The sequence below is a fragment of the Canis lupus genome, chromosome 13 (assembly GCF_048164855.1).
Source record: "Canis lupus baileyi chromosome 13, mCanLup2.hap1, whole genome shotgun sequence".
Classification (NCBI taxonomy): domain Eukaryota; kingdom Metazoa; phylum Chordata; class Mammalia; order Carnivora; family Canidae; genus Canis; species Canis lupus.
The window spans coordinates 44525756-44552551 of record NC_132850.1 but is presented as its reverse complement, the minus strand read 5'-3'; the positions used below and the strand labels follow the sequence as shown (position 1 = coordinate 44552551).

The 26796-nt window shown below is 37.5% G+C and overlaps 1 long non-coding RNA gene across 1 annotated transcript in view; it reads left to right on the top strand.

The window, feature by feature from the left end:
* Positions 1–25921, top strand: part of LOC140602223 (uncharacterized) — a 29561-nt gene extending 3640 nt beyond the window's left edge. Inside the window, exons 2-3 of the long non-coding RNA XR_012005201.1 lie at positions 18913–19043; positions 25651–25921. This is a non-coding gene — a long non-coding RNA (uncharacterized lncRNA). The remainder of the gene's footprint in view (positions 1–18912; positions 19044–25650) is intronic.
* Positions 25922–26796: the final 875 nt, after the last annotated feature.

Below are 26796 nucleotides of genomic sequence, written 5' to 3'. Positions count from 1 at the left end.
CTTATTAGATCCTTTGGGGATCACTTTTGATCTAGCTCCCAACACCCTAAAAGAAATTTGTTGCTGTTACTTCAGTTGCTCTAGGAGATGGTTAGTGATTTAAGTTACGTTCCTGCTGATAAAGGGCCGTGGCAGCTTTTAGTAATTATTAACTTTATAAAAATCTTCCCTGACCCTCACCACCTCCAATCAACTTACTTACTCTGACTCATTAAAATAAAAAAAAGAAAAATATCAGTCTGAGTTACCATAGTAGTCCCCTTCTCTTCATAACAGCATGTGTGCTCCTGCATCCAGTGAGTCTATGTGGTCCGCTGGACCTGGGATGGGTCATTTTTGATAGTTTTTAATTCAGTGCCTAGCAGAGTATCTGGCACCAAACAGCTTGAAATGAACGTAAACATTTCCAGCTTTTGCTATGAACTGCCGAACTGCTTTCTGACAAGATAATCAAGTGGCAACAGAACTTCATATTACTTGAAACAGAAACAAAAAGAAAAACCAACCAACCCGCCAAACAAAAAACACTGAAAACTTGCTCATGTAATGGAGGTAGAGAAAAAATCTCATTATTTCCATATACTAGGGTTGCTTTTTTTTTTTTTTTTTAAACACATTTATTGGCAACTTAGTCTTCTATTTTGTGTGAATTCCATGTCCTTATCTGTAGTCCCCTTCTCTATTGGGTTGTCCATCTTTTCCTTTTTGAGTCATAAGAGGTCTTACTTACTATCTTAAGAATTTTAAACTACTTACAGCACAAAATATTGCAGATATGTTTTCCCATTTTGTCTATAGTTTTTTTTTTTTTTTGCTACGTGTCTCTCAGATACTTGTTCATTTGAGATGGATTGAATTATGACTTGTACCATGCCTCTTGCTTCATGAAAAACAGTCAGTGTGGCTCCCCCTCAGCCTCAGTGAGTTGGGTGAACCTTTCCTACTGGTACCTATAAGTCAGGAATTACAGAATCATATAACTCAAAGTTTCAAAGTGAACGTTTGTATTATTTTCCTATTCTTTGTATGTTCTACAATATATCTTCCATTTACAAAAATACTTTTGTTAAGTGGAACTCCGTGGAGGAAACACTAAAAAAATTATGGCTTATTGCCTTTTCTCCCCCTGGCATTATTATCACCAGTGTACAAAAACAAACATAACTTGCTTTTAGGAAGCAAATTGCTCCATATTCAACCTTTTAGGTCCTTTCTTATTTAGTTAATATCAGAAATTATGTGACATCTATAACGAAAATGTATTTCTTCTGGTCCAGCATCCTGACTCAGCTGCCATGTCAAATATCTTCGGTGTCTAAAACAATCCAACATCCTTCTGAATGTTATTTACTTTGACCGACTTATGTTAGTAGTCTTGAAAGTCAAACATTGTTAACGAATCAGCCAGAGCCTCCTTCACAGAATTCTAGGCAGAGAAAGATATTTTCCTCTGGGTTATTTCTGAAACAGAAAGGGAAACGTCTATACCTACAATTTGTTACTATAATCTATAATTTTTAGCATCAGTGTATAGATTAACTCTATGGGCCATTTCACTATTGATACTGATCATGAATTCAGCATTATTCTTGTCTAATGAGATTTTTCACCTTCAACTTTGGTACAATAATTTTTGACAAATTTTAGATCTTCAACATTGTTGTCTATGAATCTTAATATATATATGTATATAACTAATATATTAAAATTAGATGGATAAAAAGGTGTGGTGCTGGCTTCCTCTCAATTGCTGACATTTTATGAGATATAAAGTATTTCTAGTGCTCTCCTTAAGTTCTATTTAGTACAATTAGCTCTATTATATTTGTAGAAGAAAGAACACATTTCTTATTTTTCTAAGTCAGATTGAATCTGGAGTGGTATCCTTTCAAGGATCAGAAGAAAATCCACTCGCAGACATTTGACTGGGTCCTTCTGAGGTATCCTGGCCAGAAAACTAATATGTCACATTATCTAGACGAATTGGAAAGGTTCTTGTCAATGTGCTTGAACTGACTGTTTCAGGCTCCTTGCAGGTGGCTCGCATGGCCCAGCAAAATCATGTGGCCCCTTGCTTAAAGTCAAGCTTAGGCCTTAAGATTCATAAGGTGAACATTTAGTGATGAGTTCTGCTCATTACAGCAAAGCCTAGGGATGCGATGTCCTTTCACGAGAGGCAGTACGACATGGAAGTGATGGGTTGAGGGAACAAGGGAAATTGTATATGGGATAAAGAAGTGAAAGTCAAAATGCCATTATCCTTCTTGTGAAACACAGGGTGGGGTTGAGTGGTTGGCAAGGCCATGGAAAACAGTTTGGATTTTATTCTAAATGGGAAGACATTAGAAGGTATGAAGCAAATAAATATGATCTAATTTGTGTTTTAAAAGACCTCTTCTAGGTCATATCTTACAGAATTAAAAATATGAATCTGTAAATATATTTGCACAAGGATGTTCACTGTGACATGGTTTGTAATAGCAAAAAAGAAAGAAAAAGAAAAAGAAAGAAAGAAAGAAAGAAAGAAAGAAAGAAAGAAAGAAAGAAAGAAAGAAAGGCAAAGAAAAAAGAAAACAATCTAATAGTTTATCAATAATGGTTAATGAATTAGAACATATTCATATTATAGAATACCATGTAGTTACTAAAAATAACCAAGTAAGACTCTGTACCTCATCTGGAAATGTTTTAATTATGTATTACAGACAAAAGAAAAGCAAGTTGCATCCTAGTATCTATAACATAATTTTATTTTGTTGCAGATATGTATGTCTGAGTCATTGAATAAATTTAGAAAAATGGGGGGAAATGCACACTGAGCTATCATGGTTATTTCTGGCTAATGCGTACTTCTAAATAATGACACAAAAGTTGGCTGAAAGAGAAATTTCACTCAAATTTAAGATACTTTGTGATCTTCCCAAATATTTTAATTCCTGAATTCTTATTTGAAATCGTCTAAAGTGAAAAAAAAGAAAGAAATGCTTAAAAAGTCTCTTACTACAAATAGAACTTATCTTGAACAATATAATTCTCGTCCAAATTACCTAATTACTCACGTAATACCTCAGGGTAGATTCAAGATATGTTAGAACACACCCTCCTGAAGCATTAGTTAGCAGTTATATATTCAAGTCAGTGTCTCCAAAACTAGTATCTTACCTGAGGAGGGAGCAGGTTTCTGGTGTGATTATTGCTTTTCTTTGTTGTATTTCCCTTGAAAAATATTTGAGAAAGACAGGATTTTCTCTTGCATTCATATTTACCGAGGGCCCAATGCAGCGATTTCCGTATACCTTCCAGCTTATGGATTGTGATGGGCATGTGGGTTTGGGCTGCTTGGCATCTAATCCTACCTGGTTAGGAAGATCCTTCATCTTGTGAGATCTTAGGGGCGCGTAAAACTCCTTAACTCTCTGTGCTGAGAAACAGACTCCAGGGCCATCCTGCTTGATAAGGCATGTCAGCAACTCTGCAAAACAGCTGGGCAACCACGGGAGGTAGTGAAGTTCTTTCTCAGTTTCCTCCTCCCTAACCTGGAGGTAAAGTCGGCTCCTTCCTTACAGAGTTGCTGTGAGGCTTACCTGAGTCAATAATGACCAGTGTGACACAGGTAAGTGCTAAGGAAGTGCTACACTCCTATATCAACGCAGCACAGGGCCTTGTGAAGTCTGTGTGGTGCACCAGCGTCAGGGTGCACCGAGGTGCAGGTCGGTGCTCCCACTGCGTTCCCACAGAAGCCCCAGGCAGCACACCTGGTTGGAGTGATGGTTTTATTAGCTGGCATTCAGACTTAAAAATTGACTTTAATTTTTATTAAATCTATACACGCACATGGTTTGAATAATCCTGTTGTTCTACATTTTGTAATAATAAAAAATATAAAAAACAAAATAATAATTACAAACCCCACAGTGTTCTGCCCACATTGGCTCCTCATTTTCCACCCCTTAATGGCAACCCCTTTCAAGTCTTTTGTTAAATAACATGCTTAGATTGCTAGTCCTGACGTTTCAATGCGAAGTGTTGCCACTATGGAAAATGAGGATTTAGCGCTTTTTTTTTTCTTCTTTTTTTAAAGCCAATCCTTCTCCTCACCACAACTCCCACATCTTCTAGGCCTTCAAATTTAGCTATGCTTTGGTTTTGAGCAATGTTATGTGTTTGCATTATTATGACCATGTAAATATTTTTCAGAGCTGAGCAAGGGTATATTCTGTGACTCCTTCCTCTTCTCCTCTCCTCCTTCTTTTCCTTGAAAACCTTATCCTGGAGCTAATAAATGTCATGGTTTTTTATTTGCTTGGTTTTCTATAGTCTTCTTATTAATTCATCCTCACATTCTTCCCCATGTGCTAAACCTTCTCTCCCTGTGTTCCAAAATTAGAGTTCTATCAGCTTCCTTTTGTGACCTTCTCTAGTCAGGGTATGTGAGCCTATTCCTGGACAGCTCTCATTCAGGGCAATCCTTCGTGCCATTCTAGGTATAAACTTTCACCTTTTCTTAGTCTGATCCCGTTTCCTGGATTTCTGATCTTCTTACTTCTTCATGCTATCTGCAAAGCTTCTTCACCCAGTAGCTTCCTGAGAAAAGGTGCATGGAAACAAGTCTGAAATACTGTATATCTGAACATTTCTTTCTTGTACCTGACAATTAAAACCTACAGTTTGGCGGTAGAGAGAATAGCTTCTTGCATACTTTTGAAAGGTTGCTCCTTTGACTTTTTGTTTCCTGTCTTGCTTTGATAAATGTGGACTCTGTCTGATTTCTGATACTTTTGTGTGTGACTTGTCACATTTCCCCCTGCCCTAACCCTCAGCAAGGAGACTTTTAAGATATTCCCTTTCTGCCTGGTATTCTAAAAGTATTTTGATATAAGTCTATTTTTATCCATTGACTGAGTATACAGTGGTCTCTTTGAGTTGGGAATCTAATGTCTTTCAGTTCTGAGAAATTTTCTTGAATTATTTCTTTGGTGATTCACGCTTCTTGATTTTCTCTACTCTTTCTGAAACTCAGGTCGTTCAGTTCTTGAGCCTCTCGACCCATTTCTTAAATTTGTTATCTCTTCTCTCCTCTAATCCAGTAACCTACTTCAAGTTATGCTTGTATATTTTCAAGTAGAGTTTACATACAATAAAATTCATCCTTTTAAAGTATATAGATTTAGGATTTTGACAAATGTATTACAGTCAGGTAACTACCACCTAACAGAAGATAGAATTGTTTTGTGCTTGCCTTTTTCCTCTTAACAGAACACACACATCAGGAGTTTATTCTTTTTTATTGCTAAGTAGTGCCATTCCATTGTATAGCTGCACCACATTTTATCAGCTGATAGATATTTCAGTTATTCCCATTTTTAGTTACTTGGCATGCAGGCTTTTCAATGAAGACATATTTTCATTAAATTCCAAAGAGTAGAAATGGGAGGTCATATGGTAAGGATAGATTCATCTTTCAAACCAATTTCCAAAATGAATGTACCATTTTGCATTCCCAGTAGCATGAGAAATCTAGTTTCGCCTCATCCTCACAACTCTTGCATTGTGATTCTTTTAAAATTTAACCATTCTAGGGGGTATATTTGAAATCTCATTTTTTTAAAAAAATTGTTTTCCTGATGACATTATTGAGCATATTTTCATCATAATTTTTATGTTTCTTTTTGTGAGCTGTCTTCAAATATTTTGCTGCCCCCTTTTTTGGATTATTTGTCTTGTTATTGAATTGTATGAGCTCTTTATATATTTAGATACAAGTCTTATGTCAGATAGGAGTTTTACAAATATTTTCCCTCAGATTGTGTCTTGTTTTGTAATTTTCTTAACAGTACCCTTTAAAAAGTTTTAAATTTTTATAAAGTTCAATTTATAATTTTTAAAATATTTTGTGTTTTTCTTTGATATCTAATTTAAGAAAAATTTTACCAATCCCAAATTCATAAAGATTTTCTCCTAAGTTTTGTCCTAGAATTTTCCTAGTTTTAGCCATTATGTCTGGTTTATGATCATGTCAAGTTAATTTTTGTATGCAACATGAGGTGATAGTTGAGGTTCATTTGTTTTGGCATACAAATATTCAAGTGTTCCAGAACTATTTGTTGAAAAGATTTTCTTCTCTTCACTGAATTACCTTGATAGTATTGTTAAATATCATATGCCATATATACATAAGTCTGTTTTTTTTTTTTTTTACCTTTATGCCTATTCTTATTCCAATACCACATCATCTTGATTGAGGTAGATTTATAGAAAATCTTGAAATCAGGTAATGTGAGTGCTCCAAATTTTTCCTACGTTTTCAAATTTGTTTTGGGTCTTCCAAACATTTGCATTTTCATATAAATTTCAGATTCAATTTATTGATAGGATTTTGATTGGAATTATATAAAGTCTGTGGGTTAATATGGATAAATTATATTAATATTCAGCCTTCTGATATATCTTTTTATCTATTTAGGTCTTTAAAAAATTCTCTCAGCAATGTTTTAGTGTATAGGTCTTCATATATTTTGTTAAATGAATAACTAAGTAATTAATGCTTTTGTAATTTTTAAATTTTCAGTTTTCAACTGTGCATTTCTATGAACATTCACATATCAGTTGTATAGCAATACATATGGAAATGTTTTTTCCTCTTGGGATATATCTAAGGGGAGATTGTTGAAACAGTTGGCAGATGCATGTTTAACCTTTTAAGATTTTTATGTGTTGACTTTTTTTATCCTACTGTCATGCCAAACTCTTCTATAAATTCTAGAAGTATCTTTTCTAAATTTCATAAGATTTTCTACACATACAGTCATGTCATTGGCAATTAATGATAGTTTTTCTTCTTCCTAATTTGTATGCCTTTTCTTTCTCTTTTACTGTATGATGTTAAATAGAAGTGGTAAGAATGAAAATCCTGTTTCTGTGTCTACTTACCAATCCAGGAGGAAGGCATCCAATTTTTAAAACAAATTCAATTTCTTTAATACATACACTGGTAGTCTATTTTTTCTTGAGTGAGCTTGATAGTGTGCAATTTTCAAAAAAAATTTATCGTTCATTTACATTGTTAAAATTATTATCAATAAAACATATATAATATTCTTTTTAAACTTCTGTAGGATCTGTAGAGATGTTACACCTCTCATTCTTGATTTGATAAATTATATCTTCTCTGTGCTTTTCCTGATCAGTCTGGCTGAAAGTTTATTGATTTTATTGAATTTTTCAGAGTCTGTTTTGTTTATTCTATTGATTTTTTTCTATTATTTGTCCCTTTTCTATTTCATCTTATCTCTATTATTTCTATCTATTTACTTTGTTTTAAGTTGGCTCTTTTTTTTTCTAGTTTCTTGAGATGGAAACTTATGATTTTAGGCCTTTCAAATCTTCTGATATAGACGTTAAAATTATACATTTCCCTCCAGTGTAATGGCTGTATCTTTTGCCTTCCACATATTTTGATACAGTCTGCTTTTATTTACATCCAGTTCAAAATGCAATCTGATTTCTTTTTTTGTTTCTTCTTCAATCAAAAGCTATTTTGAAGCTTAACTTCTGAATATTTGGGGAATTTTCAGATTTAAAAAAACTTAGTTGAAGTACAGTTGACATCTTATATTAGTTGCAGGTGTACAACTAGTGATCTGAGAGTTATGTACATTATGAGATGCTCACTGCAATAGCTATAGTTATCATCTGTCATCATACAAAGTTATTATGATATTGTTGACTATACCTATGCTGTACTTTTCATCCCTGTGACTTATTTATTCTATAACTGGATTTGTACCTCTTAATCTCTTTCAACCTATTTCATTTATTCTTCTCAGATTTTAAAAATTATTGATTGCTAATTTAATCCCATTACATGAGAGAACATACTTTGTATAATTTTATTTAAAAGTTTTTTAATGATTTGTTTCATTGCACAAAATATGGTCTATCTTCATGAATAGGCCATTTGCATTAGAAAAAATATGTGTTCTATATGGACTTTGGTTGGAGTGTTTTATAATTATTAGATCAAATTGCTTAATAGTGTTGTTAAAATCTTTTATATCCTTATTCATATTTTTGTCTACTTGTTTTATCAACTACTAAGAAAAAAGTATTAAAAAGCCCAAATGTAATTGTGTATTTATTTAGTTTTTGAGTTCTACCACATTTTTTTCTTCATGCATTTTTTTTAAAAAAGATTTTATTTATTTATTAGAGAGTGAGAGAGAAAGTGATTGAGGGGAGGGGCAGGAGGGAGAAGCAGACTCCCTGCTGAGCAGTGAGCCCAACTCAGGGTTAGATCCTGGGGCTCAGTCTCAGGACCTTGAAATCATGACCTGAGCTGAAGGTAGACACTTAACCAACTAAGCCACCTGGGGGCCCCTCTTCATGCATTTTAAAGTCCTGTTATTAGGCACATACATATTTAGGATTATGTCTTCTTAATAAACTGATCTGAATATGCCTTTTTCATGGTAGTAGTGTCTTGTAGGAATCATTTATCTGATATTAATAAAGCAAATAAACTTTCTTTTGAATAGTCTTTGTAGTCTTAGTCTTCTGATCGTCTTTCCCTATTCTTTTCTTTTTAACCTTTGTTTCTATATTTAAAGGAGGTTTTGTTAGACAGTATATAGTTAGACATCTGACTTTCAACTAGACTGGTCTTAAAGACCAATGTTATCTTGGTTATCTTTTTGCTGCCCTCAGCATGTAGTGCAGTGTTTTTCAATGTTGAATGTGAATTGAGGAATGGAATAGCAGGAAGTAGATAATCACAGTGGACAGTGCTGAGCCATGTAGCATAATAGAATGTGTGTATGAGTTGGTTCAATTTTCCCTTTCCATGAAAATGTATTTGTTAGGCATTCAATTATGGCCAGAGCATATTTAGGAATAATTAATGGAGAGAGTGTATTTGGCTTTGAACATTGATAACTTTATTCCTATTCAGTTAACATGGCTTCCATTACTTTTTTTTTTCTTAATTGTTTAAAACAATTAAAACATTTTTCAGTTTCAGCCCTCAGGGATTGTCAGAAATAAATTTAATTTATTTCTGGACCTTGAAGAAAATGTCTTTTATTATTGGGTAATGGGTAATGGGGAGGAATTACGTTTTAATATCTTTAAAAAATAAAAGAAGGGAAAACATAAAATGTAATAAAGTAAAACATTTGGAATTATTTCATACACTCTATTCTATTTTCTCAATTACATTAAATTAAATACTGTTTTGGGCTATGAAGACTCTAAGAAATGTGTTCTATATAATCTCCATAGTCCTTTTTAGTAGATCACTTATAGTTATAAATTATCTAAGTTTCTTAAAAGGCAGAAATAATTTCAGAAGTCATCTAATAATTCTAAATTTAAACAGTGGACATAATTAATGGCATATCCTTTAAATAAGACAAGTGCAAACATAATTTGCTAAATATTCACATGATTGAAAATTAATTTTTAAAAACTCAGGTAGATGATGTGCAATGTCAACTAAAGCATTGTGAGCCTGGGCATGTGCCAGAGCATATAGATGTTAACTACACATTTGTGTGCAGCCAACAGCCATGTTGAGCTGTTATTACTAGAGAAAATTATCTATAGTCAGGCTGTGTCCCAAGAAGCTACAGAAGGTAGCATTTATGACATTAGGAAGTTGTATCAAAGTTCAGCATCTAGCTCTGAGACTGACAAGCTTTGAAAGTTGATTTTATGTATACTCTGAGAACTGATCCTTCTCTTTAGAGAAGATTCATGACACTTGTTTCAAACCCAAGAGGCTATTTAATGAATTGGCAATGACAGGAATAGTCATAGGAATCACAGCACTCCTAGTCCATTTTCTTCCTGTGGTCAGATTTTATTAGAAACCAAATTATAACCTTAAAGCACTTTACATTGAGAAATTACTCTTACAAGGACCAGAAATACTGTAAATCAGACCAGAATTTCTGGTAATATGGCAGATGAAGCTGACATGAACACCCCTTCTTATTCCATTTATTTGATAATATGAAACAGAATAACAACAGAAGTCCTACAAAACCAAGCACAAGAGAAAGAGAAACCCCCAGATGCCAGAAATAAATAAGGAATGCAATGCCAGAAACTATAAGACCTAAGGCATACTGCTAAATATTTATGTAAAAACTGGTCTAGGACCAGTGGGGTTCCAGCAGATGCAAAGACAAAACCACTCCTTAAAAATGTTTTCACAACCCTTGGTGCACAGGACTCATGCCTGACAAGAAAAGCAACGACCTTTACTGAAGATAATGCACTCACCATAAAAAGTCACCAAGTACTTGAGGAAACAAACCAAGTATTTTTAAGAATATTAATCATATTGGGAACGCTCCTACTCTGCTGTAGAGAATTTACAACTGTATAGCTCCCTGTTTCTTGCAACATCAAAGGGATGTGGCCAGTTCAAGGGAGGGGTCATAGTGGGCAACAGAGATCAGGAAGAATGGGGGCTCCTTGATGAACTCAGATTTACTTGAGTAACCCCCTCAAATATTTTCCCACCAACACATCAGGACATGTTAGTTCATTGCCAACATGCCTCTGGGTATGGCTTTATCAGGGACTTTAAACGGTTTGATTGGAAAAATAAGAAACCATGATATAGAGAAGGAAGATTCTGGGCAATCATGTAGAGAATGTGAAAAATGGGTAGACAGAAAAGTAAGAATGGATGATGAGAGTAGGTAGTGTATCTCAGCAAACTAAAAGTATGTGGGACATGCTCTTATCCTCTGCCAACCTTTTTGCGAATCATAAAGTTACCTTATTGGGATGCTTGGGTGGCTCCGTGGTTGAGCGTCTGCCTTGGGCTCAGGGCGTGACCCCGGGATCCGGAATCAAGTCCCACATTGGGCTCCTTGCATGGAGCCTGCTTCTCCCTTTGCCTCTGTCTCTGCCTCTCTCCCTCCCTCCCTCTGCCCTTTTTTGTGTTTGTTTGCATTTTGGATTTTATAATTCTCCCCTCCCCAACTCTGAAAAAGCATTATGCTAACTTATATGGGCCCTACGTGGTTATTTGTGTGTGTGTGTGTGTGTGTGTGTGTGTGTGTGTTTGTCCCGAGTTGCAAAAGACTATTTATAACAAAATACTCTTTTGTGACCTCATCTGTTTAGTTTTCTTGCCAAATGTTGCTCTTCAGAGTAGATATTTCTATAGAAAATGTTCAAAGTAAGAGACAGTGTATTAAAATTGAATTATGGCCTCGTAGATATTAAAAACATTGAAGGCCAACATGGATGGAATATGGTACCAAATTGTATTAAACTCAGAGAAGGAATAGTAGTTGATTTGAAGTCACATTAAATAGGACGGAGCAAAGAGAACCCTTTGTAAGCCTAGTGCATGAATTCGATTCAACACATGCCACCATCTTCAAATAACACTTATTAAGTACACAAGTGTTTGAGGTCTGTACTCTGTTTATTAACAGAAAAAAAGACATATGTTTTAAAGAAGATGTGAGGTGTTCCTGTGCTTTTGTCATTTAAGTGATACGCCTGTGAGGTGTAAATGAAATTTTATTGATAAAACACTTCTTCATTCATTTACTTCATATGAGATTTCATACCCATCTGATCCCTCTCCTCCACAAGTCAGACTACAGCAAGACTGGAATCATAGGCGTGCATAAAATCCCCGCCGGCTGGGTCTGTGCTGTGTTCCCAGGCACACTGAACAAGCTGTTTACAATGAGTAGCCATTTGGAAAGCAGAGCAGAGCCTCTCACTATATCTCACAGAATGGCCCCAGTTGCCCCAAGCCATGCCTGTGTTGCTCACACAGTACACTCTTTATAAGTCCAGAGACGGAATTTCAATGAGGAGTACTGAGGTATGTTTTTCCAAAAGTGGCATCTGGCTCAAGGATTGGTTACGTGAATGGCCTAGCAGCTGGTTATACCTGTGGTTTCTGCTAATTAGCCTGAGGTGGTGTTGGCTGCCTCCTTGGGCTTTCAGAATACATCCAACCTTTCGTCATCATTACAACTCTAAAGATGGCCTAAATGTGTGTGTGGTAAAGTCCGGGGGCCTTTGAACTTGGTGTGGATACCTGTCTTATTGTGGACAGTGTGGATATTTATTCCCTGGCCTACACTTATCCACTAATGATGGGTCAAGTCATTTGGATTTCAAATACAGTAATAATTAATCCTGAGGAAGTTTAGCCTAAGTACAGGTTTCCTTTCCTTTAGAACCTTAGGAACAACTGTTTCTCCCCAAAGCGGGCAAATGTTTTCTTAAAAAATTAAAAATACTTCTATATCCATCTGTCTCTGTCATGCTTCTTTATTCTGTATTTATCTCTGTGGATACAGAACTGCTCTGGACATTTGAGGGATGTATATGTTTGTGTGTGGGTGCATGTATATTTATAAACAGGGTTTTTACTATAAGGGGAAAAGAAGATTCCTGGTAGAACTGTGGCCGGAAGGGCCCACTTCCAGCAGTAAAGGCCTTTGGACCACACAGACAACAGCCTCGTCCAGTCCTCCTCCCCATTTCTCTCTTCTATTCAGGAGAGGACCAATGTACAGGACCAATGTCTCTCAAACTAGAGTATAACCACACCCCTTCTCTCTCTTTCTGGGGCCTCTGTGCGTCTGAGAGCTGGCAGCCTAGCCAGATAAATGCTGTCTTAAAACATAGAGCATAGAAGCAGAAGTCTGAAGACTTGGTTCTATTTCCAGATCTATCCTTGAACAAAAGAGATGCTTAGGTACAAATCCCGTCAATCCCTCTACTCTGTTCCCAGTTGATTCAAAATGGTGATAAATAAATCGTATTTGCATGCATCTTGATTCACAGGGTCCATATGACTTTACCATGAAACTTTCTCAGGTAACAATCTGAGAAAAAGATTCAGAAAATGAAAAGAATTAATGAAGTTCTAGCCAGGAGAGAGTCTTAAATATTTAAAATTGAGGGCCTAATGTGATTAGAAGGCTGTATCAGACTGTACCAAAATTGGATCCATGTTTTGCATCAAGAGAACATAGAGATCTTGGATAATGATGTCATAACATTGTGGCTTAGCCACGTAGTCCCGAAACCTAATGCAATTCATGTATTTTACATTACCCTTCCTCTGCCTTTTCTCTACCATTAACTATGGCCAGCCATGTGAGTTGAAACTCCCTAGCAATAAAAAACCAAAACAAACAAAAAAAAACCCCCTCTGTTTCTTCTTTCTTAGAAACCTTCTGTCCACCTGACTTCTACTTTTTGCTCTCTGAAATTACTTTTGACATGCAAGTTTGTTACCCCCAGAGTCAACCTAAATTTTATTTCTGCACCAATCCTGAAGCAGGCCTCCACATTTTTAAATTCATACTCACCCACCCTACCCCTACTGCCACACAAAATTCATCCCAAAGCACTAGGGAGCAATGTAGAGCTTACCAAAGATTTCACAGATGAAATAGAAAGGATGCTTATGTAGCCTCCCCACCCCAAATACGTACAATAAGTAAGCTAGTAAGCTACAGTTACACGATTTTCCCCCCAGGCAAATGTGTAAACAATTTTTTTTTCCCCAACAGGATGTATAACATCTGACTCAGGCCCTTACCCCTCTGCACTCAAATTTCTATCCTTGATCTCCTACCATAATTCTTCTCTTTCAAGAAGTTTGGATACCAGCCTGAGGGTCTCTTTAGGCACGCATAGCTTATCAACTCTCTTTTTCAAGAATTCAATTTAGGGGATGCCCGGGTGGCTCAGTGGTTGAGCCTCTGCCTTTGGCTCAGGGGTGATCCCGGGGTCCTGGGATTGAGTCCCACATCGGGCTCCGTGCATGGAGCCTGCTTCTCTCTCTATGTCTCTGCCTCTCTCTCTGTGTGTGTCTCTCATGAATAAATTTAAAAAAAGAAACTCAATTCAGGTATGCACCACAGTCAAGCAGGAGCCTGTGTGCTTGCATGTCTTCCCATGGTGTTCAGCGACGCCATGTTGTTAGATTGAAATTAGCTGTGATGGGAAACCAAGGAAATTGGCAAATGCCACACATCAAGGGAGCCTCTACCTTCCCCCCATTTTTTTCCCCAGAGAACCAGTTGTTAAACATCCACCAACACACAACTGGGCGATATGCAGAGCTTTTAGTGACAGGTGCAGAATGGGAACCAATCAAAACCAGCACGGTCATTTTTGCCCCATAAGTGCATGCGCTAGTAGCAGCCCAGTTGTTTTCAATAAAGCAGGTGTCTCCTTGCAAAACAATGTTTCTTCCAACTTCTGAGTAGTTAAATGTTTCTTTTTTTTTTTTTTTTTAATTTATTTATGATAGTCACAGAGAGAGAGACAGAGGCAGAGACACAGGCGGAGGGAGAAGCAGGCTCCATGCACCGGGAGCCCGACGTGGGATTCGATCCCGGGTCTCCAGGATCGCGCCCTGGGCCAAAGGCAGGCGCCAAACCGCTGCGCCACCCAGGGATCCCTAAATGTTTCTATAGATCATCCAGAATTGCTTTTATTAGAATGCCAGGGACGATATTTTGTAATATACGTCCTTCCAAAAATTTGAAGGGATTATTTAAAATCTAAATAAAGAAAAAACATTAACATCTTTAAAAATCTCAATTTAAAGATTTCTTTTGTAGGGGAGAGATCCGTTTTTTGAGAAAACAGTCATTCATTAAATGATGCTTTGTATTTTACAAGTTTTATATTGAATATAATCTATTGTCTTTATTTGAAAGGACTTCTGCATTGCGATTAGGGTAACGGGTGAAAGGTAATTAGGAAATTTTGGCAAATTCAATTAGAACCCCAGTCTTAGAGGGGCGCCTGGCTGGCTCAGTGGGTAGAGTGTGCAACTCTTGATCTTGCGGTTGTGAGTTCGAGCCCCATGTTAGGTATATAGGTTACTTAAAATATTTTTTTAAAATTCCAGTTTTAGAAGTACAAAAATGTAAAAAGTAATGTTTTTCTTAGAATTCAGGAAATGCAGCGAAGGGGGTTGAAGCAGGAAACAGAGAGTGATGAGCATGTCAAGACAGATCCTTAAACTGGAAAAAGCAGCTGAGGAATCCATAGTGCTGCCATGGAGATGGTCAGCTCCTTGTGGATTTCTTTGTACTTCCAGGAAAGACTTAGGCAAAAGTAATCTTTTACCTTATTAGATGAGAAAGCGTGTATAGGAAACATTTTTCAATAAGAGAGTTAGCATTTCTAATTACAGAAGAAAAGATTTGATGCAAGAAGCAGCTCTGGGGTTCCTGAGATAGGGCTGTTGAGGAGGCCAATTTAGCTTAAAATTAGGAGACAAGGGTGATGCAAAGTAGCACTTTAAAATAAAATCAACGAAGGAATTGAAAATTGTATCAGACAGTTGGGATGGAAGCGTACCAAATTGAATTAATGTCTACTGAACACAACTCATCATTAAAACATAGAAGTTTTAGTGTTATTTCACTGGATTTTTTTGAAGAGTTTTTTTTTTTTTTTTTTTTTAATTAAAAAGATGAAAAAAAAAATCCAATGCTTCTCTCCTAGTGTGCTATTGTGGCTGTGTGTCTGTCTGAGTCCATTATGGCCACTATAACAAAATATCAGACTGGGTAGCTTATGAACAGCAGAAATTTAGTTCTCACAGTTCTGGAGGCTGGGAAGTTCAAGATCTAGACACTAGTGTGATCCTGTTCTCTGGTGAGGGCCTTCTTGCTGGGTCCTTTCATGGAGGAGGAAGCCAGGATCTCTCTGCAGCCTCTTTAGTGAAGGTACTAATCCCCTTCACTAGTGCTCCACCCTTATCACTTTAAGTACCTCCCAAAGGCCCCACCTCTTAATTCCATCATCCTTGAGGGTTAGAATTTCATTGTATGAATTTTTGGGGGACACAAGCATTCAGATGATAGCAGTGTCAGATCACATCTTTTAGATTTATCAAGTAAGTGCCTGCTTCACAATTAGAACATAAATGCTGCAAATATTACTTCTGTTTGTTTTCTATTTTCTTAATTATTAGTATCAATATTTAGGCCATTTGCTTAGATTTTTTCTTTTAAAAAGTTAATGTGTAAGTTTTGACAAGCAGTGATTTATTATGTATTTGAATCTGTACATACTCTCTGTATTCTTTCATTGATTTTTATGCCGTGAAAGACCTCCATCCAGAGAGCACATAAAACTAACCTATATTTCCTTTTTTTATAGTTTTATATATGCAGTTAACTCTTTAACACACTTGAAAAGAATTTTAGTGAATGGTTTGTGATAAAGCTCTAATTTTATTATCAATTTTTGCCTTTTTTTTATTATCAATTTTTGATTAATAGATTGTATTCGAACTTTGCCTTTTCTTTTTTATTTCATTTATAATGTGGCCTTTATAATATAACATTATTACACATAACAGGATCTGTCTTTGACTTTCCTTTCTTGTACCATTTATTTGACTGTAGAATCTTTATATTATTAATTATTACACCTCTTATAAGGATTTTAACAATGAGAACTGACTGAATGCACCTCTCCATTGATTTTCATTTTCAACTGATCTAGTTATCCATTTATTAATCAACACAAATCTCACCAAAATTTTGACTAAATATATATTAGACCACCAAAAGTTTTATTTAAGAAAAATTTCTATTGTCACAACATTTATCTAGAGACATGGTACTTTTTTCCCTTTTAAGAAGACAATGTTTCTACTTTACTGCTATATGCTAAGTGTGGGGTTGCTCCCCAACAAATATTTATGGAAGAATGCAATTTTAAGCAGTAAACACAGTCTGAGGAGATTTGTGAGAAGTACCTATTCTTCACTATAAAATAGCAGAAAATTGAGGAAAGGTAGAAGAACAATGGGCTTTGAATCAACCCTTACACCACTGGTATTTTTTTCTCTGTTAGGTCTTGTGTTCTATGTCTTTCTGTATCAGGTTTAAATTTTTCTGCCTCGATTTGAAGGCTCTGAGTAACCAGATTATTTCCTCTATATTCCTTGACTTCCACTTTAACTAGACCCCATCCTTCACCCCACCCTTCCAACCACACCATCTGCTCTTTGTCTTTGCTCCTTTGTCTCCTTCACAGGGCAGGTATCTGTCTGCAACTCTAATAATCACCAGCCACCAACGTCTACCCACTTCCCTTCTCATGCTATTAATCTTCTAAATAATCTCTTTAACAACTTAATAATTTTTAAAATAATTACTTTTTACATATATTTTTTAACTTTCACACCCTCTTGCTGTAATTCTTTTATTAGTTTTAATTGCTTGCCAGTTCCTTATATTGGCTATTTAAAAAGGCAGAATCACAATCATGAGAAATTAAGATTAATTTTCACTCCCCTTTTCATTTGTGAGGTATCTTATTTATGTTTAATATCTCAATGTATTGGCTAAAACTTCAAGATAATCCTAAATGGTGGGGCAGTAATGGACCTTCTTACCTTGTTTCTGATATTAGTGGAAATAGAAATGTGTCAGATGTCTTGAGGTAAATATTACTTGCTATGGACAGAATTTCTCTTTTTAGTCTGTAGCTGAAATTTTAATGAATAATTGGAATATTAGTCGCTAGCCCCTTGTATTTCAAATGAATAATATTGTTTTGTGGCACTTCACCTCAGGAGCCCATCTGAGGGGTACTGGTTAAATCAGATTCGGGAGTACTCCCATCCTTCAGATCCAGGCATGGTTCATCATATTCTGACATCTCTTTCTGGCAGGTTGGAACCTTCAGTTATTATAGGTAGAAAATGAGAACTGATCCTAAATTGCAAGCTGACACCCTCAAAATCACAGGGTCAGAGAGAGCAGGGCTGGGATGGGACCTTGGTCTCCTTCTTATTCATTTGCTGCTTTTGCATTTTGAGGAGGGCAGGTTATCTCTAGGAGCCCCAGGTCTTTACATGCCCTCAGTGCTTCGACAATGTGATTTGTTCTGTCAGTGGGAAGGTGTCACAGGAGTGATCCAGTCGCTCTGGAGTTCCCTAGAGTGAAAGAAAGTGACCCACAGCCTCTCTGGATCCATTGAATTTACTCAAGTGGTACATGTTCAACCCAAACTTGGAGCAAATGAAGGAGATGTTTCTCTCAGTCAGCTGTAAATAGCAGCAAAGATGAGCCTGATTGAGGGGACACATGGAAAACATGGGAAACCACGATAACAGAGTATCTCTGGTCTTGTCTTTTCATGTTTCTTTTCTTCCTTTCTAGCCCCTCCTCACTTCTTTCTGGATCTACCACAGGTCCTTCAAGGAAAATAGAGAGCTGCATACTAAGAATGTGCAGGGATAGATTTCAGGAGGTTTAAAAAGAGCTGCATGATCAGTACAAGGAGGACATGACAGTCTGTCTTGGTGACCAGTGGGAGTCCATGACACTATGTTTTCTGCATGGTTGAATTTCACAAAACTGTAAAATAGCAAAGAATGAATAAGCAAACTAATGTGAGAGTGAAAGAAAGATGAAGAAGGAAAGGAGAGAGGAAAGAAGGGAGGAAGGGAAGGGAATAACATGATTTTCATCTTTGTATTTCACAAAGTAAGGATATAAGGGAAAACTTGCCATAGGTTCATTGCCATCATTTTTTTAGAAGAAAGAACACCAAAAAGTGGAAAGGTTCTTAGAAATACATAAAGTTAGCCTACAGATAACCTTTTAAAAAATTATTTATATAAGAGAGAGAGAGCATGCACGGGGAGGGGCAGTGGGAGAGGGAGACAGACTCCCTACTGAGCCTGGAGCCAGACATGGGGCTCAATCCCAGCGCCCTGAGGTCACTATCTGAGCAGAAAACAAGAGTCAGACTCTTAACTGACTGAGCCACCTGACGCCCCTAGATAGCTTCTATAGAGTCTACCTTAAGTTTAGGGAAAAAAAAAAAAAAACCAAATCACTACCTTGCCCTCTGTTTCCTTTCTGTGTTTTGCCACAGACTAGCAAAATACTTCAACACAGTATTTTGGTCACTGCACTGGCCTTTAGAAGCATCAGACATTGTGGAATGTCAGAAGTAACTTCCTTGACTCTGAAGGATGGTGACTTTTGGGACTAGAAGAACCAAAGGTATGTTTGTTCTTAGGGTGCTGGATCCAAAGGGTCTTTAAGGGCTAGAAGTAAATATGAAGGGAAATTGACTCCAATATGATGTAAGGCAATGTGCCGCTGCCCATGGGCAGAATGCTGAAGCCATTGGCAGAGTCATTACACTTGCAGTAAATGCACAGACAGACCTGTGGCCCTGTCACTGGTAACTACCTCAGCTAGTGTGGGGATCAGTATGAAGGTAACTGGTGTTGTGAAGGGGGTATAATGAGGAGTCAAGACTGAAGCTCCAGCCTCTTTCTAGGGAGACGTGTATTTCAAGGTCCTGTGACATGTGTACAGTATCTCTATCCCTATATTCTGACATGCATTTTCTAAGATAATTATTTTCATTGAATATGCTGACCTTTTTTAACAGTCACTTGCCTGGGAATATCTGAAATATGGATGGTAATAATGCTTACAGTGACTTTAATACACTGAGTAGTATAAAATGGCATTATTTCTGGGAATTGGTTCTACAAATCAAGCTAATTCTATTTTTCCTGTCAGCTAACTTTCTCAACTTATGAGCATTTACTTAAAATGCTTGATTATCTGCCATCTTTCTCCTTTGGATAGTGGATGATTTCATGCTTATACCTGTGCAGGTCATTCCGCCTACTCATTAGAATATTTTGCCACTGAAATGGATGCTGATTGTCCCACTTTCATGGGACATCCCATTTGGTGCATGGATTATCTTCCTTGAGCCCAACTCAAGTTTTGCTATCAGCAATCATAACTGATTCTTCATTTTTATTTTTATGTTTTAAAGATTTTATTTATTTATTTATGAGAGACACAAAGAGAGAGGCAGAGACACAGGCAGAGGGAGAAGCAGGCTCCATGCAGGCAGCCTGATGTGGGACTTGATTTCAGGACTCTGGGATCACGCCCTGAGCCAAAGGCAGACACTCAACCACTGAGCCACCCAGGTGTCCCTAACTGATTCTTCTGAGTGAACAGAAGTTACCACTGTATCACATGCCTGACCTATTTAGTATACCTTCGTATTTTATATCTACAATGTTATTTCAGTTATTCTCAATATTTTTAAGTTGTTTTCTATTGCCCAGTTTTAAATAATGCTTGCCTAGTCCAAACCAAAAATACTGCACTAATATGAGCTCAGATAACCACTGGGTACATCAGAGCCTTCCGTATAATTGGTACGCGGATTCCTGTTTCTGATTTCCAGGTAAGTGTTACACAGAAGGAAACTTTTGGAAGTGAAGCATTTAAGGACAATGACATTTGGCCTTATTATTTTTAAATCATATTTCCTTAGTCAACAGACCCAGAATACTAGCCAATAATCTTGGATTTCATTAAAGACTGGAGGCAGAAGAATCAGATTGTAGGTATTCTCTACTGAAAATTGCTATTTCATATTCATTTTCTTCAAAATCATAATTAGTTTCTGTGATGGTAAGAGCTGAATAGGCAGACCAACTTGTCTGTGGCGTCCAGCCAGCAAGTGTGTGTACCTCATGGCACCGTGTCACGAAGAGTCATGCCATCTTACTGCTACCTACTTTATTGTGGAAGCTGAGGGAACTCACCAAAACTTCCATTTACAGGTATCCATTCTCAAGGGTGTTTCCTACCTTGTACTTGTATCCAATCCACTTCCTTGCCTAGAAGTGGTGAATTTACATGGAGATTCAAAAGTTGCAAAATATCAACAGTCCCAATACATTTCTTAAAAAGCTCAGTGACTCAGGCTGATGAAAGGGCATGAGACCACCAACCTAAGCCAGATGGGCCCTGGGGAGGCAGAGACACTTCAGTCATGTCAGCCTATGACCGTTAACAACTAGACAACTGATGCATTCTGTACCAACAGCTGGAGCTTCTGGGAGGTCTTTAACCATAGCCCTAAGCAAAGGGCATTGAGGTAATCCAGGATGGAGGTCACCAACGGATGGAAAACTGTGGTGGGATTCTCACTGGTTAGGAGAGAGAAGAGGTTACAGCCTTTTTGCCAAATCCTCTGTGGCTGGATTCAGTGCCCAAATGATGATTTCCATTGCGAATGCAGTCTAACATTGGTGGTATCTGTCTTTGGGAGAAAAACAAGTCCCGATACTGAGTACCACTCTTTCGGCAAGAAACACTGCCCGAATGTGTTCTCTGGGTCTGATTTCACATAGTTGTGATAGGGAATTTTCTTATCTGGAATAATTATTTCAGGGACAAAATGCCTTTAGGAAAATAAATGAATGGTGAAGCTATTGAAATCATCCTGGAGCTAGAAGGTCCTGTATTGTTCTTTTTTTTTCAAAATTTCCAGGTTGAAAGAGAAGATGGGCAGTTTCTTAATCTAATTAAGACAAATATACTATAAAAGAGAAGCAACTTTTTTTCCCCCCACCCCTCCAACCTACACATTTTTCTTTGAGATTTTAGTACTGGATTATTAGTTGGTAACTTAACTCACACAAAGCCTTGTTCAGAATACACGTCAGAACTCCACTCTAAGCAATAAAGCAACAAAAAGACATGTCCATATACTTTGGCATTGTGCTGGCAGTAACTGAAATGCATAGCATCATACTCTTCGGGGGCTGCTTCCCCAGACAAGCAGGGAGGACAGATGTGTGAAAGAACAAACACTCTCAGCTATGCCTAATATTGTACAAATGCACAGAATTGAAGTATTTATAGCTTCTATAGGCAGAGATATAAATGAGTTTTGTTTTGTGGTTTGGAAATATCTGTGGCTCTGCCTGTGATGAAGGGAGACATGTGAGTCACATATTAAGCAAGGATTTCTTCTGCTCATGTCTGATGTGCATGCAACATGGCCTTTGCCATCAACAGCCAAGAATAGAACATTCATATTTAAGCAATAGGCAAATGCATACAAGACTTGACAACGCAAACAGGGCTGTCCTGGGGTTGGGCTCAAGAGCAGTATGCTCTGTGAGCACCAGAAGAGGGGGATTCATTTTGAGAAGGCTCACTTCCCATGTCAGATGCAGATCACTTGAAACTCCAGCAGAAGTTTCAGCCATGTCCTCCTTTCCCTCTCCCTGTTAAGATGATGTCAGTGCAGTGAGGATCTTCTTGTCTGTTCAGATTATTGTTTTTTAAGTCCATATGAATGCTTTTTGGTTTTGCTGGATTCCAGATATTGGACAGGAATTCCCAAGTTGCCAGATGTGTGCTTGCACACACACACACACACACACACACACACAGTTGTATTGCATTAGAATTAATGGTTTAAAACATAGCAAGTAGTGAAACACTTTACATGTCTTTTGATTACAAAAATAGGTAGAATTATGGAAGGAGTAATTCCTGGGAATAAAAGGTATCGTCAATGATAGTGTAACAGCATTGCACAGATGATACAGAGGGTAACAGATGGCAGCTACATTCGTGGGGAGCATGGCATAACATAGAAGTTGAATCATACGTTACACACCTGAAACAAATGTAACATTGTGTGTCAACTATACTACAAAAGGGATGGAGTCACCATGACGTATCTCTTACAGTGGCCGAATGCCCTAGCAGATTTTCAGAATAAATGAATTGTGTGCAATGAACCATGTATAAGCTTTTTTCAGTCCTTCACACTGAGTCTATCCTCAAATCCTAGCAATTTTTCTGAAGTGATAGTGTCATGATAGCTGTAGGACAAACCTAGAAATAGACTTGTAAGTTAACCTCATTCAAGTCTTCTCTCTCTTCAAGCAGTCTCACCAGAAACTCTGGTTCTTAGGAATCCTCATTTCCTGTGTTACCGCAGTGGTCTCCTGTCTAGCCCTCTGACTGCTTACAGGTCTGATTAAATTCAATAAACAAGTAGTAAGTACCTATTTTCCAGGCTCAGTGCCAGGCTCTATCCCTTTATTTAGAACCAAATTACAAAGTGTATGTATGTACGTATGTATGTTTCCTCTAGGGATGCCATCTAACCAATCAGAAAAAAAGCCTGCTCCCCAGGGCATGGGCCTGCGCATACACGTCTTGTGGCAAGCCTCGTGAGTAACACAGACACACACACACATACTTCTTGGTTGGTTTATTTACCCCGTCTTGCCAGATCAATCAATGCTGTACACTACATGTTGTCCAGCTCTCTAATCCTTCCCACCTCCCTGACTGTGCATAATTTAGAGCTGCGTCCCAGTAGAGCTGAAATGTATGAATCCCACTACCTACCTTTCTCTTGCACTAAGCATTTGATTATAAGCACCTTCAAGGCAGAAGCTGTATCCCCCCCATCCTCTTTGTCACTCCCCACAGCTCCTTCTCTGCTACAGCAAAATGTACACATAGCACATTTTCATATACAGTAGACTTCTTTGCTATAGCAAACTTTCTGTAAGTTCTATTTTCCTTAAAACAGGAGGCTTATGGGGAATGAAGAGCCATGTACCTCCTCTCTCTCTCTCTCTCTCTCTCTCTCTCTCTCTCCCTCTCTCTCTCCCTCTCTTTAAAAAAGATTTTATTTATTTATTCACGAAAGACAGAGAGAGGCAGAGACACCGGCAGAGGGAGAAGCAGGCTCCATGTGGGGAACCTAATTTGGGACTTGATCCCAGGACCCCAGGATAACACCCTGAGCCAAAGAGCTCAACCACGGAGCCACCCAGGCGTGCCTCCTCTCTCCCTCTAGTCCAGCTGCTTCTGGTGGGGTGAGTGCTTGCTGCTCAACTCCCCTTTGCCCATCTGCCCAAGTTGGGGAGAAACCCGGGCCTTTTGTTCAGTCAAGCAGGAAAGAGACATTCAGATGAAATTGAATAGTATTTGGTCAGGTGCCTAAGTTAGTGTTTGGGGAAAAAGCATGGGAATATTTCGTCTTTACATTTGGCCTCCTTGTTATATACTATTCTAATTATGCAGGGCGATTCAAAGCTCAGTTCAATGGTTATTTTTCAGGTGCACCAATTAGGAGTAGAAATAGGAGCCTGGGGCACTTCCCATGACATTCAATATTCAACATTCAACACCCAGCATAGCAAGACTAGGCCGTCACTCACTGAAGGTGTTTGGCTCCAGTTATAGAGATTTGAAAGCTTGGAAACTTTAGAAAATGGGTCATACTCTATATACTTTTCCCCCATGCCAAATAAAATAATATGAAGCATCTAAAAAATGTTATCAATAGCATATTTTTTCTAACAAAAATATATGTTATGGAAAAATAGAAAAACAAGTATGTAATTATCTACAAAAATAGGATCATCGTGTATACAGTGACATTTTTCTTTTACATTTTTTTCATTTATGTTAATAAATGTTTTCCTAAACCAGTATACTGCAAAGTAAGTTCTGTCTTCCATGAGTTATTGATAAATATTACATATAAAAAAAGAAAAGAAAAGACTCTTGATTAGCTAAATCTTAGCAGTCTTGGGTTAAACAGGGTTTTTCTGCTATTGGACATTTGGAAGTCTTTAATGTATATTGTGATTCTTAAAATAAGGGATATAGTACAGAAGTTCTCTAAATTATTTACCAAGTATATTATTTATATATTACATATATTGTATATATTTGTGTAGTTTTTCTAAACATGTGTTCCCTTGGACACCTCTGGATATAGAAGTAGAAGTAGGATGGAGAACTATGATCAATCTTAGGACATAGCCTGAAAAATTAATCAACACATGTTGTAAACATTTCTGCATTGATCATGTTTCTTATGTGTATCTGTATATATGTGCTTCTTTATTAGCAAGAGAGTGAGGGATTTGACTACAGAACCATTAATTTGGCATTATCACCTGCTAACATTCGATACTACTAATGTTTTGTGTGACATAATTTAAGAAATGTGGCTCTGCAGTATTCCCTGATATTACAAATGATGCTTTGGGGCTACATGACCCTTATTCATCCCAAGAGTTGATGCTGGTTTTCTGTATCTAACCGTGTTCAGAATATGACATCACTGCTTGCTTTATTAAAGACACAATGATCTATATCAGTTAATTAATTTTTCCAATTCTAGTCTGGGGCTTCATAAAAATACACTGGCCAGAGAGGAAGCTGTTAGTTGATACTGTATAATTTCGGTTTAGAAATTCTTAGGATCTTTAAGCAGAAATGCTCCTTTGTGGGAGAAAAAAGAGCAACGGCCTGAGTTTTTAGCAGGAATTCACCTCCACTCACAATGGTCATTTTTTTTTTCTCTGACTTTGTGCTCTGCCTAGGATTTTGTTTTACCCATCCAGCATCTTTGTTTGCCTTCTCCTAAGCATATTCATCTCCTGCTCCCACAGTTGTATATGTCCTGTGGTTTCCCATTTGCTCTGTGTTTAAATGAAAAATGTATATAGTTTCTCTCTCAAATTAAGTTGTACTTATCAGCATTTTATGCAAAACAGTTTAAAGACAAATCTGCAGCAAATGAGCTGCTTGGTGCTGCTGATACGGTTCTTTAAAAAGCAGAGGTTTCAGAAACAGCTTATCCATCAATAGCTCCGATGGCACTTTGTGGTTGCTTTGCACAAACATATCCCCTTTCTCTCCCAACCCTATCACCACAAAAGATAATTTACTTGCCATTTTGGCTGCTTTTCTTTTGATTTTAAGAATCTTTCCTTTCCTATTCTGTTTATCCTAGGTAGTGCTGGGAGACTTCTATAAATGTACAAGTCAACAATGGGCGATGCGTTTCACGTCAGGAGCATAAGAGGAAACAATGATTGGGACTTTGTTCTCCAGCAGAATGTAAAGATGGCTTATCCTTTAAACCTCAACTTCAGTCTCCTGGTGAAAATAGATTGCCGCCATGAATTTTTGATGCACAAGTCATAAATGTTTGAAAACTATAAACTGTGTGAAATACATGCCTAGAGGGTCGGTTATATCCTGCATCGTTTTAAAAAATTACTTCCTAGTGTTCTCACCTGCCTGATGTATCCATTTATTGGTGTACTACTTCTCATAGTGACCCATTTTCTTTTCTTCCCTCACCGTTTATTCATGGGGAAGTTATGACATGTTGGTTTCTTTGCTGTATGGATAGGGTAGGCTATGATGTGGATCTCCTCAGCAGTTCATTAAGCACACTCCAAAACATGTCATTATCAGTGCTATGCATTTATTTCTTAGTCACCACGTGCAAAGGGTTATTCTGGGCATTAAGGAAGGTGTAAAATTGGAGCCCTGCTTGCCAGCGGCTGGAAACAAACCAGAGGAACAGGGCCAAGCTGTAAGAAGGGAAGTACGCAAGTGTCACCTGAGTGGTCCGGTCAGGTATGAAGCAAGGGGGGCACATGACCTGAGTTTTGAAGAAAGGAGGGTAATATTTCAGTAAGTGAAGAAAAGCAACACATGTTTTAGTCAAATATAGCAACTTGAAATTGTTATCCTTGTAACTTTGGAAAGATCAATTTATCTGGAACAACTATGTTTACTTTGGTGCTACTCTTAATGTTTTCCAACTGTTTTCCCTTATTCCGGGAGCCATTAATCATTGGAGGACTCTCGATGAAACTTATGGACCCTTTCTTCAGATAGCCGCTCATGGGCACCGAATTTCCAAGGCTCCACTCACCCCTCAAAGGCTGTTGTTGTCACCACAATTCTGCACATTTCTGGGGTGCAAATTGCATTTTATATATGCACGTTATCTCTCTTAATTGTCAACAACATTCCCATGAAGCAACCACCTTTGCCACCCCTGGTTTCACAGGACGCTAAAGATTTGATTAAGTGGATCACCTGAAGCCACTCAGCTAGTCAGAGTCAGACCTGGGATTCCAAT